Source organism: Myxocyprinus asiaticus, chromosome 17, assembly GCF_019703515.2.
Source record: "Myxocyprinus asiaticus isolate MX2 ecotype Aquarium Trade chromosome 17, UBuf_Myxa_2, whole genome shotgun sequence".
NCBI classification, from domain to species: Eukaryota; Metazoa; Chordata; class Actinopteri; order Cypriniformes; family Catostomidae; genus Myxocyprinus; species Myxocyprinus asiaticus.
Window position 1 is genome coordinate 13,671,359 of NC_059360.1, and position 16,187 is coordinate 13,687,545.

The 16,187-nt window shown below is 38.8% G+C and overlaps 1 long non-coding RNA gene and 1 pseudogene across 2 annotated transcripts; one reads left to right on the plus strand and one right to left on the minus strand.

The window, feature by feature from the left end:
- Positions 1-1,256: 1,256 nt before the first annotated feature.
- Positions 1,257-7,026, minus strand: LOC127455022 (uncharacterized). 2 transcript variants are annotated; one of them, XR_007899618.1, is made up of 3 exons: positions 6,762-7,026; positions 2,937-3,055; positions 1,257-2,825 (listed from the first exon to the last, which is right to left on the minus strand). It is a non-coding gene; the product is annotated as an uncharacterized LOC127455022 (long non-coding RNA). The 2 variants fall into 2 exon arrangements; XR_007899619.1 differs by having other exon boundaries at positions 2,937-3,109.
- Positions 7,027-13,982: 6,956 nt separating this feature from the next.
- On the plus strand, positions 13,983-15,127 carry LOC127454717 (complement component C1q receptor-like; annotated as a pseudogene).
- The last annotated feature ends 1,060 nt before the right edge of the window (positions 15,128-16,187 follow it).

Here is a 16,187-nt window from a genome sequence, read left to right on the forward strand (position 1 = left end):
TCCAAAATGTCCCATCTTCTCCTTCTATATATGTCATCTAAATTATCTGTATTGTGGGCCTTTTGAAAGGTGTTTACTAGTAATTCTGCCTTTTTTTTTTTCTCAGTAACAGCTGTTCTTCCTTCTCCTGTTAATACCGGAATACTGTTGGCTTTATTGACTCCAATCATCTTCTTTAAAGTACTCCATACATCTCCCAGCTGTGTTTCCTTCCCTATTGAAGAGTAGTATGGTTGCCAGTATTTCTTATTTGCTTGCTTAACTACTCTACTAGCCTGTGCTCTTTTCCTCTGATATATTAGCACTGATTCTGGTACTAATGTTCTTTTAAGTACCCTAAAAGCTTCATTCCTGTTTTTAACTGCTTTAGAGCATTCTTCATTCCACCACGGAACTGTCTTCTTCCCATTACCTTCAGATTTGGGAATGGACTCTTCTGCTGCACCAATTATAACTGAGCTTAGTGTTTATCTGCACAGCTGTCAATATCATCATCAATATTACAATTATATATATATATATATATATATATATATACAGTACGTGCAAAAGTCTTAGGCACATAAGATGTTTCACAAAAGCATTTGTCTTAAGATGGTTATTTATTTCTGTTAATATAGTGTGTCAATAGGAAATATACATTTTAGACTCCCAAACGTTCCTTTTGCAAATAGAGTAGAATAGAATAGAAGAACAGAGAGCCCTGCAACAGACGTCATGGTCCCCACAAAGCCCCCCACTGAACATAGTGGTCTGAGATTACATAAAGAGACAGAAACAATTGAGACAGCCTAAACAGATAGAAGAACTGTGGTGAATTCTCCAAGAAGCTTGGAACATCCTATCTGCCAATAACCTAGAAAAACTGTCCAGGTGTACCTAGGAGATTTGGTGCTGTTTTAAACGAAAAGCTGGTCACACCGAATATTGATTTCGTTTTTTTATGTTTACTGGACTTTGTATGACATTAAGTGATAAATGAAAACTATTTATTTCATTATTTTTGAAAACATCCTCACTATGCAACATTTTCACAAGTGCCTAAAACTTTTGCACAGTACTGTGTGTGTGTGTGTGTGTGTGTGTGTGTGTGTGTGTGTGTATATATATATATATATATATATATATATATATATATATATATATATATATATATATATATATATATATATACTGTTTTATCAATAAACAGGAGGGGAAAAAAAGAGTATATTACTATTCAAAAGAAAGTGGCACCCAATCCCCTACAGCTTCCATGGCATTTTATTCTATTGACGCTATTTACAATTATTTACAGAAACACATGTCAAATATAGACAGACAATAGAACAAAACAGGTAAATACCATACAGGAACACAACAAAGAAATATTACTTCACTAAGTAATACACTATATTGCCAAAAGTATTCGCTCACCCATCCAAATAATTGAATTCAGGTGTTCCAATCACTTCCATGGCCACAGGTGTATAAAATGAAGCACCTAGGCATGCAGACTGCTTCTACAAACATTTGTGAAAGAATGGGCCCCTCTCAGGAGCTCAGTGAATTCCAGCATGGTACTGTGATAGGATGCCAACTGTGCAACAAGTCCAGTCGTGAAATTTCCTCGCTACTAAATATTCCACAGTCAACTGTCAGTGGTATTATAACAAAGTGGAAGCGATTGGGAATGACAGCAACTCAGCCACGAAGTGGTAGGCCATGTAAAATGGTCAGCGGATGCTGAGGCGCATAGTGCGCAGAGGTCGGCAACTTTCTGCAGAGTCAATCGCTACAGACCTCCAAAGTTCATGTGGCCTTCAGATTAGCTCAAGAACAGTGCGTAGAGAGCTTCATGGAATGAGTTTCCATGGCCGAGCAGCTGCATCCAAGCCATACATCACCAAGTGCAATGCAAAGCGTCGGATGTAGTGGTGTAAAGCACGCCTCCACTGGACTCTAGAGCAGTGGAGACGCGTTCTCTGGAGTGACGAATCACACTTCTCCATCTGGCAATCTGATGGACGAGCGTGGGTTTGGCGGTTGCCAGGAGAACGGTACTTGTCTGACTGCATTGTGCCAACTGTGAAGTATGGTGGAGGGGGGATTATGGTGTGGGGTTGTTTTTCAGGAGCTGGGCTTGGCCCCTTAGTTCCAGTGAAAGGAACTCTGAATGCTTCAGCATACCAAGAGATTTTGGACAATTCCATGCTCCCAACTTTGTGGGAACAGTTTGGGGATGGCCCCTACCTGTTCCAACATGACTGCGCACCAGTGCACAAAGCAAGGTCCATAAAGACATGGATGAGCGAGTTTGGTGTGGAAGAACTTTACTGGCCTGCACAGAGTCCTGACCTCAACCCGACAGAGCACCTTTGGGATGAATTAGAGCGAAGACTGCGAGCCAGGCCTTCTCGTCCAACATCAGTGTCTGACCTCACAAATGCGCTTCTGGAAGAATTGTCAAAAATTCCCATAAACACACTCCTAAACTTTGTGGAAAGCCTTCCCAGAAGAGTTGAAGCTGTTATAGCTGCAAAGGGTGGGCCAACATCATATTAAACCCTATGGATTAAGAATGGGATGTCACTTAAGTTCATATGCGTCTAAAGGCAGATGAGCGAATACTTTTGGCAATATAGTGTATTTGGCTACCAAGTTTTGTCTAAGTAATGAACACAGTCAATGTGAAGTATATTCCACTCTCTAAACAGTTCAGTCAACTAAACACTCAACTCCTCAGCATCCAACAATGGTCTGTTAATCTGCAGCATTTTCAAAGGATGCAGCACCGGCAGGTGGACTAAACCACTTCTCTGGAAAATCATGGCAACCTGGCAAACCTGGAGTAGCGGAGACAGAGAGAGAGAAAGGAGAGTGAGAGAAACCACAACAATACGTCTAGTGACGTAACACTGACCCTGTGCATCCCTTCATGGCTACAATTTACCCACCACCTAATGGCTACTTCCAGCATAATAGCACCATGTCAGAAAGCGAAGGTCATCTCAAACTGGTTCATGAACATTCCCAGTGTTCTTCCCAGTCACCAGATCTGAATCCAATAGAATGCCTTTGGGATGTGGTAGAATGGGAAATTTGCAGCATTAATGTGCAGCTGACAAATCTGCAGAAATTGTGTGATGCAATCATGTCAGCATGGACCAGAATCTCAAAGGAATGTTTCAAACATCTTGTGGAATCCATGCCAAGAACAATTAAGACTGTTTTAAGAGCAAAGGGAGGCCCTACCCAGTAGTAGTATAGTGTGCCAAATCAAGTTTAGAGTGTATATCTTCAGAAGCGAATTGATAGATGTTGGTGAAAAACAGATCAATATTTAAGTCCTATTTATTTTAAATTCTCCTCCTTGCCCAGTAGGTGGTGATATGCATGAAGAATGTGAATAGCAGATCACAAAAGAAGAAGAATGTGAAGGTGAAAGTGGAGATTGCTAGTTAAAAAAAGACTGTCGATCTTCTTCTCACCCACACCTATCAAATCACTTCTGAAGATATGGATTTAACCGCTGGAGTAGTATGGATTACTTTTATGCTTACTTTATGTGCTTTTGGAGTTTCAGCATTTTAATACCCATTCACTTGCATTTAATGGACCTACAGAGCTGAAATATTCTTCTAAAAGAATAGAAGAAACACTTTGTTTGTGTTACACAGAAGAAAGAAAGTCATACACATCTGGGATGGCATGAGGGTTAATAAATTATAAGGGAATCTTTGGGTGAACTATCCCTTTAATAAGAAAATTCCGCAATCATTTATTCACACTTATCTTGTAATGGGAAGCACAAGCAACAGAATGCTGTTGCTTCTTCACTTGTTTGTTTGTATGTTTTTGTTTTCTATTTTTGAATGAATAAGAAAAATGCAATTTACTTATTCAATATGTACAAACAGGTTGTCAACCCTGTAGCTTTTCTAAATGGATGAGAGCCACATCATAATTACTGATGACAAAATAAAAATTACTTTGCAAAACATGTGATCTAAAGGTATAAACAACAAAAACAACATGATAAAATGAAAAACAGAAAAAAAAAACATTTTCATAAATAATGTTCATACACTATATTGTCCATTCTATAATGACAATAGAATGTTGCAATGTATATTGGTCCTTACGTCATTATAAAAATCACAAAGACTTGTGTTTCTTAGAAAGAAACCCTTGCTTTCTTATTACAGATATTACTGGTGGGGTATTTGGAATTGCTAGGAAAGATAGAGGAAGGGTGTTGTACACACCTACAGACATTTGTCTACAAATGAACAATGGGTTTATTTTTATTTTTATTTTTTGCACTGGAATAATAATAATCTTAGGGACATATCCAAATGTTAACAATGTTAAGATATTATGTTTATGAAAATGGGCTTCATTGAAATGACTCACCAAGAGCATGCATGGCAAAACAGTTCTAATCTGCAGTAAAATGTCCTATGTATGATAGAATATCATCATAGATAGTATGTCATGATAAGCAATGTTTAACCACTTATATGCTAACTTTAATCAATGTAATAAAGACAATATGTTTCTTGTCTCTTATTTTTTTAATCTTACAACCTCCCGTATAATGCAAAATAGTAGGAAGGAGCACAATTCCTGATAACTAAGAAAAAATAAGCAACCTCTACTGCATTAACATTAGGTCTAAAGGATCCTACCGGAAGGGTGTTTTGGGTAATTTCCTGCCATTGAAATAGAGGCGTTGGACCACTCAACACAAACACAGGATGTGATCCATTGCTGTGTTTACCAGAAGCAGGCAGGCAATAAACACAATGGCAAGACATAACCATGTTGAATGGCTTTTTCTGGGCAAAATATAGAGAAGTGCAACTAAGAGAATAAAACAATCACAACATTTTTTTTTTTTTTTTTTTTTTTTTAATTCTCAATATTCTTTCATGAGGATATTAAATGTGCCAGGTATAGTCTGCCATCTATTTCCATGTTATATAACTTCTGTCAGTGGTTTTCAAACTGGGGTCCAGGAACCCCCGTGGGTGATAGGGGGTCCATGGAAAATTTCAATAAATGTCTTCATGGAAAACTGCATGGATGACAGTACACTCAAAAAAAGTCATTACCCTTTCTTAATTTCATTTGAGAAAGTATTTACAAGCAATTTAAAGTTTTTCATTCAGATTAAGTCAGTTCATAACTTCTTTAGGTTTATCAAACTAAATTTACTAAGATTTTATTCAAATCATTTTCTTACGTTGGTCCAACTTCATTTATTTTAGTAATCATTAGTATTTGCCAGGTGAGCAAGTGTAATGACAGTGAAACTGCTACACTGTCAATTTAATTGCAACTACTTATAGAGCTAAGCAGTACTCAAATCAAGTCTCACTTGAACTTGATTGTCCATCTTCAACCTAAGCACAAGCACCATTCTTTACCACAATCTCCAGCCTAGCATCAGAGTTGGTGTCTTGTTCTCATATAAACGCAGTTTTGGTCTAGATCTGGGTCTTGTTACTCAGTTTCTTGGTCTTGGTCTCAACACTTAAAATCTTGGTCTGGATCTGGGTCTCGGCTTATGTTCTTAGTCAAGACCTCAGTGTATTACTGGTGCACTAAATGTGATAACTATTTCAACCACCAGTTGGCGTGGCATCTTCACCATTACTGAGAAGTAATTGTAAGGGCAAGAACTATGATCTAACAACACAAAGCAATTATTAGTGATTTATGGTTATAAATGCCACGTAGAGGCCAAGATTTTACTTGCGGTAGCCGCAGGACCCAATAAGCTTGTTACACTGTGGGAGTTGTAAGCGGCCGGTATTCTTATGAGTTGTTGGCGGAGGGCTGCACAATTATGACTAAAATCATAATTAAATAATTGAATCATTTAACTTGATATTGTAATCACTATTTGTGGCAGCGTGGGCGTGGTTGAGCGTCCGTCCGGAGAGAGAAAGTGGTAAGGGTGCTTGCACCCGAGCTGTATTATGTGTAACACCTGTCTCTAATTCCAGTGAGCATGGGGAGAGCGGCATATAAGCAGCCACACCACCAGCAGAGAGAGTCTGGCACAAAGAAGGCCACGGTGCTCCTGAAGCTGAAGCTGTAAAAACAACTGTAATTCAAATTGTGATTATTTACAGAAAGTGAGCAAAGAACACTCCCTTTATAATTAGTGGAGCTGTCAATCACTTCAGTTCAGCAAGAACTCACTGACTGAGTTCTGCACTCTCGCCAAAACTCCCGTCATAATCAAAGCTGTCTACACTGCACAATTCATTTCGTATTTACACCGTTTCTGCACCTTGTTGTTTATAATGAGATTATTTGTGAGAGTGCAGCAGAAGAACTCAGTTTGTGAACATGCATTGAGTGGATTTCTTCTGCGCCAGTGACCTAAATGAATAGTTCCCCAAAAAAGACAATTCTGTCTTCATTTACTTGTCCTCATGCCATCCCAGATGTGTATGACTGTCTTTCTTTAGCAGAACACGAATTTTTGGAAGAATATCTCAGCTCTGTAGGTCCATACAATGCAAGTCATTGGGTGCCAAATTTTTTACACTCCAAAAAGCACATATAGCTATCATAAAAGCAATCCATACGACTCCAGTGGATTAATTAATGTCTTCTGAAGCTAAACACTTGGTGTGTGTAACTTTTTTTTTTTTACTAAAAATGTTCGATTCTGACCATCTCGTTGACAAGAGTTTAGATCAAACTGCCTCTCATGTGACGTAAGAGCATAAGCCTCCTCTGCATAGATATTCATATGTAGATACCTTATTAGCAGATGTTCCTATGGACTGTGATACTGTTTCAACACAAAAGCAGTTTATGCAGCGGTCTGAGAAGGAGCTCAGTGGGCATTTCCTCCATTCACTTGCATTCAAACAGCTCTTCTTGTTGACCGTTCCAAGATAGCGCCACAGTTGCTGAATGAGGCATATATGTATGAAAGTTTATGCTCCTCTCCGGTACTCAATAATGCGCTTCCGTTTCTTGCCGTTCTTGCTTTTTCGCTTCTCTATTTCTTTTCTCTCTCTCTCGAGCTCTCCCACTCTCTTTCCCTCTCCCCTCTCCCTCCCTCCCCTCGTCCTACTCATATTCCCAGGAGGCGGGGAAAACCAGCCGGCAGAAGGACGGCTGAAAGGGCAACACCTCCACTCCATGAAGGGAGGGGGGGAAGTAAGTCAGGCCGGTTTGTTCCCCAGCCTGAATTGGGTGTTGGGGGTATGCGACGAGGAAGGAGGACCTGGCATTGAGGAGAGGGATAAAGAGGAGCCAGAGACACAAGTTCGGGAGAGAGAGGGAGGTGCACACAGCCACTAAATGTGTTCATTCTGTCTGTTGGACTGAAAAGTCATCAGAATGAGAGAGCACAAGGAGCTGTGTGTGCGTTATGGTTTTGTTATGCTGAAAAGCAGTTTTATGTTGTGTTGAATTAAAAGTCTTTTGGTTGTAAACCCGGTTCCTGCTTCCTCCTTTACGATGAGCAGGAGACTTGTCTGCCACAAAAAGTTTTAAACATTGATCTATTTCTGACTATTTCGCTTCAGAAGACATTAATTAATCCACTGGAGTATGGATTAAATGTTTAATAGCTATATGAGCTTTTTAGAGCTTCAAAAATGTGGCACCCATTCTTTTGCATTGTATGGACCTACAGAGCTGAAATATTCTTCAGACATATTAAGTCATTTCAATTCTTTCACACTGTTCTTTTCAATTAATGCCATTGTTCTACATCAGCATTTGTCTTAATTTTGATCAGAGATGGTCAGTGTTATTGTGAGTGAAGAACATTTTGATTATGCATAGTTGTTTTAATAGTTTAATTTTCTAACAATAGTTTTCAATTAAGTTTCCATCTCTCAGTTTAACATTGATTAGCAAAGAAGAATTTGGCATTTAATGTGTTTTGAGTGTTCATTTATGATGCAAAAAATCTTGAAGGAATTTTTCATAATTTTGATCCAATCCTAAAGGAATCAGATAAGTATCCACTATGAATATGTTAAGATCCTAATGGATAAACGAAAATGTTATTATTTCATTAACAATCTATTAGCATTCATTTAGGATTTTTTTTTTTTCCTTCTTTTAAAAATTATGCTTTCAATAAAGAGCCATATATGACACTTTTATTTTACTTTTATTATGGTAGAAGAATAAGCAACTTTGTGACACCTGTGGGGTGAGGTGGTGGGGGAATAAAAGGAATGAGTGTACATGCAGTGAAAATCAGACTGATGCCATGCAGACCTAAACTGTGGAGGACAGTCACATTCTTCAAATATAAATTCAGCATCGGGGTTCATTAAAATGTACTTCCTGGTTCTTGGACTGACAGGTCTTGGTCTGGATCTGGGTCTGGGTCTTGAAGGCTCTGGTCTTGGTCTGTGTCTGGGTCTTGGAGGGTCTTGTCTTGACTACATCTCTGCCTAACATACACTCTTTTTAAATACCATTATAACAGAACATTAAACATGAACAAATCTCCTCATATTCTTATCTTGTACAAAAATGCATAAAACAACACTTAATTTCAACACTTGTTCTCCCTATCTAGTCCCATGCAAAGCATTCTGGAAAATGGAAATCCCCTGCCCAGTTTTATCAATGCTACATTAAAGAGTTAGTTCACCAAAAAAATGAAAATTCTCTCATCATTCACTCACCATCTTGCCATCCCAGATGTGTATGACTTCTTTCTTATTTCTTCTGGGTGAAGTATCCCTTTAACACCACAAAAAGTATTCATGTAGTTCCAACTGAAATAAATTTAGTACATTTCAGTTTGACAAATTTAAATGGATAGAACGCTATAAAATCAAGTTGTGACCAAATGTTCTAGAATCTTGTTGCTTCAGTTCATTTTAATTAAGTAAACTGAACAAGCAGCAAAAATCCTTTTTTGTGAAGCTTTGATATTTTTAAATGAGGTGAACAAACAGTTGTAGACATGGCAAGTCATCAATTTTTATTTGTGTAGCCTTTTTCATAACACATAATTTCAAAGCAGCTTTACAGAAAATTATGCATTAACAGAAAATGCTGTAATATAGCAATGTCTTCGAGTCATAATAGTGCGGTTTAATTAAAAAAAAAAAAACATGCCTGTTAATTGCGCCTTAAAATAAATAATTGAAAATAATTATATTTAGACCCCAAGTGAGCAAGCTTATGCTGACTGTGGCAAGGAACACAAAACTCCATAAGATGTTGGTTAATGGAGAAAAATAACCTTGGGGGAAACCAGGCTCACTGTTGGGGTCAGCTCCCCTCTGGCTAAAAAGCATGAATATAATGCCAATATTAGTTATTTATGTGTAGAACAAGTCAAGATTTAAAATTAGTAAACTAAGTAAGTGTAAGGGGCCAAAGTTTAAACAAAAAGCTTTTGTATTAACTGTACGATTAATGACAAAATCTTAGATTTACATTCTTAATTAACTGTGGAAGTGCAAACAGATGCATTGTCTTTTGTTATTTGGCTGATGAAGGCTGCAATTAATTTATTATCTATGTATTCCATTTTAAGAGTGTAGTCCATCCTTTGACCAAGGTGATGCAGGCAGAGGTCAGTGAGGTGCACTGCAGTTCTAATGTAAACTTGTGGCAGATTAATTTTGGTGGAGTCCATCTTAAGTCCAAGTTACAGGCAGTGTCCAGTGAAGTATCAAATGTTTGACGGTTGGTGCTGGCATCAGTTCATCCTCTGTGAAGTCCATCGTAGTAGAATTAAGTGATATCTGGCTGGCAAAGACTACAGTTAGTCATCATCACTCAGCAACATGTAGTAGTGGGAGTTGGACATCAGACAGGATCACAGCTGGATCTGGCAGGCTCTGGTAACCTCGGGATATGTATCTCGAGGTTAGGACTGGGAAACAAATAGAATAATATTAGCATTGATGCCATTCACTTTAAAACAGGATTATAGACTATGAGAAGTGTTTCCGGTTCCAGCAGACCTAACTAATGCAGCATAACTATGAGTTGACAGATACATTTTGATGTATGCCTTGATGAAGTCTTTGAGTCTTTAGTCTAGACTTAAACTGAGAGAGTGTGTCTGAGTCCCGAACCATCTTTGGAAGACTATTCCATAGTTTATGAGCCAAATAAGAAAAGGATTTACCTCCTTTTGTGGATTTTTTTTAATGGAATATAGCGTGATAGAAGGTCACATAAGTATGGTGGAGCTAGACCATTCAAAGCTTTGTAAGTAGTTAGAAGTATTTTAAAATTACTATGAAATTTAACAGGTAGCCAATGTAGTGACACTAAGATTTGGCTGATATGATCATATTTCTTGGCAGTAGTGGATCCTGGCATAGGCAATATAGGCAGACGCCTAGGGCAGCAACGCTCTCTGGGGTGGCACGACAGGTTACCTGCTCGGCCACCCCGCACAGAACTTGCAAGATCGCAATGAGAGAAAGGTGCACTGAATTGTGCAGGAGAGAGGAGAGAGGTGAATATCTCAGAGAGAGGTGCCCCAATCATGCCACCCCATCTGAGCTCGCAAGATCATGATGGGAGAAAGGTGCCCAAAATCGTGCTATTCCTCCCCCACACAGAGCTTGCAAGATCGCGATGAGAGAAAGGTGCCCTGAGTTATTCTGGAGTATAGCTGGGATGATGGTGTTGAGTTGTCAGGAGACAGGCTACTCAGCCTCAAAGGCTCTATATCAGAATCGGAATCAGAATCAGCTTTATTGCCAAGTATGCTTAAACATACAAGGAATTTGTCTTGGTGACAGGAGCTTCCACTGTACTACTATACAAAAACAATACAAAAACAGCAGCAAGACATAGATAATAATAAAAAATATAAAATAGTTATACACATACGTACATACACACATAGACACACACATACATACATACACACATACACATACATAGTGCAATCTAATACAAATCTGTTATCTGCAAAACAAAACTTTTTTCAGAGGAATGAAATGGCAGAAGAAGTTGGATGTGTTGGATAAATATAAAAAAAGACTAAACTGTGTATTGCACATAGTTATTGCTCAATGGGGCAATTTAACTGTTCATGAGATGGATAGCCTGAGGGAAAAAACTGTTCCTGTGCCTGACGGTTCTGGTGCTCAGAGCTCTGAAGCGTCGGCCAGAAGGCAACAGTTCAAAAAGGTAGTGGGCAGGGTGAATGGGATCCAGAGTGATTTTTCCAGCCTTTTTCCTCAGTCTGGAAGTGTATAGTTCTTGAAGGGGGGGCAGGGGGCAACCAATAATCCTCTCAGCAGTTCGAATTGACCTTTGTAGTCTTCTGATTACTGATTATTTCATAGCTGAACCAAACCAGACAGTTATTGAAGTGCAGAGAACAGACTCAATGACCACTGTGTAGAACTGTATCAGCAGCACCTGTGGCAGGTTGAACTTCCTCAGCTGTCGAAGGAAGTACAACCTCTGCTAGGCCTTTTTCACAATGGAGTCAATGTGTGTCTCCCACTTCAGGTCCTGTGAGATGGTAGTGCCTAGGAACCTGAATGACTCCACTGCTGCCACAATGCTGTTTAGAATAGTGAGGGAGGTCAGTGTTGGGGTGTTCCTCCTAAAGTCCACAATCATCTCCACCATTTTGAGCGTGTTCAGCTCAAGATTGTTTTGAGTGCACCAGACAGCCAGCTGTTCAACCTCCCATTTGTATGCAGACTCATCGTCATCTCGGATGAGGCCGATGACAGTGGTGTCGTCTGCAAACTTCAGGAGCTTGACAGAGGTGTCCTTGGTGATGCAGTCATTGGTGTAGAGGGAGAAGAGTAGTGGGGAGAGCACACATCCCTGGGGGGCACCAGTGCTGATTGTATAGGTGCTGGAAGTGAGTTTCCCCTGTCTCACAAGCTGCTGCCTGTCCGTCAGAAAGCTGGTAATCCACTGACAGATAGACATGGGAACAGAGAGTTGGTGTAATTTATTCTGGAGTATAGCTGGGATGATGGTGTTGAAAGCCGAACTGAAGTCCACAAAAAGGATCCTTGCATATGTCCCTGGTCTGTCCAGATGTTGCAGGATATGATGCAATCCCATGTTGACTGCATCATCCACAGACCTGTTTGCTCGATAAGCAAATTAAAGGGGATCTAGAAAGGGTCCAGTGATGTTCTTCAGGTGGGCCAATACCAGTCTCTCAAATGATTTCATGACCACAAACGTCAGGGCGACAGGTCTGTAGTCATTAAGTCCTGTGATTTTTGGTTTCTTTGGGACAGGAATAATGATTGAGCATTTGAAGCAGCATGGGACTTCACACTGCTCCAGTGATCTATTGAAGATCTGTGTGAAGATGGGGGTCAGCTGGTTAACCTATGGTTAGGATTATGGATGTTCATAATGCATTCTCACATTCTGAAGAAACATAAGATAACCATGATAAACAGTATAGGTACACCATGACACAGGATCGCCTCAGTGGTCTTGAGAAAATTAGTATCAACCATGTGATTGCTGGACAGATATGACAAAGTCATTGATGATTATGCATCAATGAAAACTAGGAGGGGAAGGTTCAATTTTAAATTAGGGATTAAGTGTAATAGCACAAGCAGCAAACTGTAAGTATTCTGCCATTTTCTTTATTTACTGATTCTATAGATTAATTGTGCTATATATATATATATATATATATATATATATATATATATATATATATATATATATATATATATATATAGTATAGTCAGGACATTACTGATGTAAAAAACAGCACCATTTGAAAAAAGTCATTTTTGATCAAATCTAGACAGGCCCCATTTCCAGCAGCCATCACTCCAACACCTTATCCTTGAGTAATCATGCTAAATTGCTAATTTGATACTAGGAAATCACTTGCCATTATATCAAACACAATTAAAAGCTATTTGGTTTATTAAATGAAGCTTAACATTATTTTTGTGTTTGTTTTTGAGTTGCCACAGTGTGCGATAGACTGGCATGTCTTAAGGTCAATATTAGGTCAAAAATGGCAAAAACGAAACAGCTTCACGTCGAATCTCACCTAGGACACCAAGTAAGCCAGAACTGCCACTGTTTCTTGGTTCTAGTCAGCATTTTGCTGCTGCATTTTGAACTAACTCAAGTTTATTTATGGAACCTGCAGGACATCCTCCCAGTAATGCATTACAATAATTTAGTCTTGAGGTCATGAATGCATGAATTAGTTTTCCGGCATTAGAAACAGAGAGCATGTGTCGTAACTTAGCAATATTTCTGAGATGGAAGATTGCTGTTCTGATAAACACTGGATATGTGATTTTCAAACGACAGATTGCTATCAAATACAACACCTAAGTTCTTCGCTGTAGAAGATGACGTGACAGTACATCCATTGAGTGTCAAATTATATTTAAGCTTCTTATTTTTTAAAGGTTTTTGGTTCAATAATTAGTACATCTGCAAGTGTAGATGATATATTCCAATTAGAATTATTCTGAAGACAATATGTAATCCTAATGACAAATAAAACTCTCTATAACATATTTATTTAAATAAGACGCTCAGTTTGACCCAGGTAAATGTAAATGCTTAAAGCTTAAATTTTGGAGCAGTGTCGCATTTTTGAGCCACCATACACATCTGGGATCTAGTCAAAACAATAAGCAGCCAGGGCAATGCCAACAGGAACTCGCTCTGAGAAGAGACAAATGAAGCCAGCTGCTTACAATTATTTCCTTTGGAGGTAATCCACTAAACAGGTTGCATCAGTTTTCACCACCGCATTGTTTTGGCACTTGGAAGGCCTACGAAACTTTTCTTCTCTATTCTCAGAGATGAACGGAATATTTGTGAATAATAGGCTTTTTTTGATATTGATCATAGTGACGGGATGATGCACATAGTGATTCTGATACTGTCCACTTTTGTCGCTGGCAGGACCAATCGAATAACCACAACGTGCAGGGCTGAGGCTAATCTTACATTGCGTTTGGAGGAGGAACTTTTTGAAAAAGCTCATGAAAACTGTATCGAAAATGGCAGTAATTTTGGTCACTATGAGGAATTACAATGAATTAGAGATTGTTAAATCAGCTCTTTTAGCATCAGGAGAACACTCCGCCCACCACTCTAAACTTTGGTTAAGACTTTAGCCAGCAATTTCCAAATATTCCAACTGGAAAAAGAAAACTTTGAGAACGTGCACGGAAAAACGGTGCGTGTCGGTGTCGTTAGAGGATGATCTCAAATGGACAGATGGCACGTGCAGAGACAGCGCCATTTATATGTGTAAATTTCTTTCGAAGTAATGTGCAAGCCCATTGCGTTGGAAGAACCAGGTGATGTCAATTATATTTTTCCATTTTTACCAAACCATTCAATCAGAATGACGGGTTGGCAATGTTACCACATGGAACACTGGCTGAAATACAGTGCAATGGGATGGAAGATGAAGAACCTTTCTCATTATGTGACAACAAAAAGGGTCCTTTCGAATGGACAAACCCAGAGCGTTTTTGCGCATGTGATAAAAGAAGCTGCAAACATAAAAATGGAGGCTGCGATCATCTTTGTTCAGAGACCATTGCAGCAGGTGTGCGGTGTGAATGTCATGAGGGTTATTATTTGAAGGATGATAAAGTTAGTTGTACTCTCACTGGCAACTGCGAAAATTCACCATGCTAATCAAAGTGCGTATCGACATCTACTGGATTTTCGTACGCATGTCTGTATGGATTTCAGACAACATCAGCTGTGTTGATTCGACAAATGCCGTCAAAGCACATGCAGTGAACATGTGTCACAACAATCCGGGAAGCTATTTTTGTGAGTGTAAACCAGGTTTCAGACTTTTCGCTGGGAAATGTGAAGACGTGGATGAATGCACCAAATTCAAATGTGACCAGGGCTGTCTCAATTCACAGGGCTCATTCTGTCTTGTTACTGTCATGCAGGTTACAGTTCATCATCGGACAATAGTGGGACATGCATAGATATCGATGAATGTCTCAATAAGCCAAGTGAAGGCATTTGCTTTAATACTTTGGGTAGCTATAAGTGTTCTTGTAAGCAAAACTTCACTTTAGCTGAAAATGGCATAAGCTATATGCTAGATTTTAGGGGTAGTTGTCACATGCTAAACGTTTGTTTTCTCTAGCAGTGGTTTTGTATTTTGTTTTTAAAAGCCTAGTTTAAATGTCTCATTTGAAGAGTTGAAGTGAATTCTGTCCTCCAAACTTAAATTCCAGCATAATAATATGTTGGTATTAGTTTGGTAATCAAGTAAATTCAATTATATGACACTGGCATACATTAAGGCAATAGTCAACAACATAATGCTGGTAGATTTTAAAGGGATAGTTCACCCAAAAATGAAAATTCTCTCAGCATTTACTCACCCTCATGCCATCCCAGATGTGTATGACTTTCTTCTGCAGAACACAAACAAAGATTTTTAGATGAATATCTCAGCTCGTTGGTTCTTACAATGCAAGTGAATGGTGACCAGACCTTTTAGTCTGCCTTTATGTGATTTTTGGAGCTTCAAAGTAATTCATAAGACTCCAGTGGTTTAATCCATATCTTCAGAAGTAATATGATAGGTGTGGGTGAGAATTATTATTTTTTTTTACCATAAATCTCCCCTTTCACTTTCAAAATGTGATAGAATGTGAAAGTAAAAGTGAAAGGGGAGATTTATAGTGAAAAATGACTTAAATATGAATCTGATTCTCACCCACACTTATCAGATCACTTCTGAAGATATTTATTTAACCACTGGAGTCGTATGGTTTACTTTTATGTGGCTTTTATGTGATTTTTGGAGTTTCAAATGTCTGGTCACCTTTCATTTGCATTGTAAGGACAAACAGAACTGAGATACTCTTAAAAATCTTTGTGTTTTCAGAAGAAGGAAAGTCATACACATCTGGGATGGCATGAGGGTGAGTAAATGCAGAATTGTAATTTTTGGGTGAACTATCCCTTTTAAGTGCGTACTGTTTTTGGGCAAGTTGTCACCAGTGTTGGGTATAAGTTACACAAAATAAGTAATTTGCTACAAATTACTAATTAGTTTAGTTATGTAAAATTTTAATCAGTTAATTTTTTAATCACCGCTCATCACCTGGCCAATACCATCCCTACAGTGAAGCATGGTGGTGGCAGCGTCATGCTGTGGGGATGTTTTTCAGCGGCAGGAACTGGGAGATTAGTCAGGATCGAGGGAAAGATGAATGCAG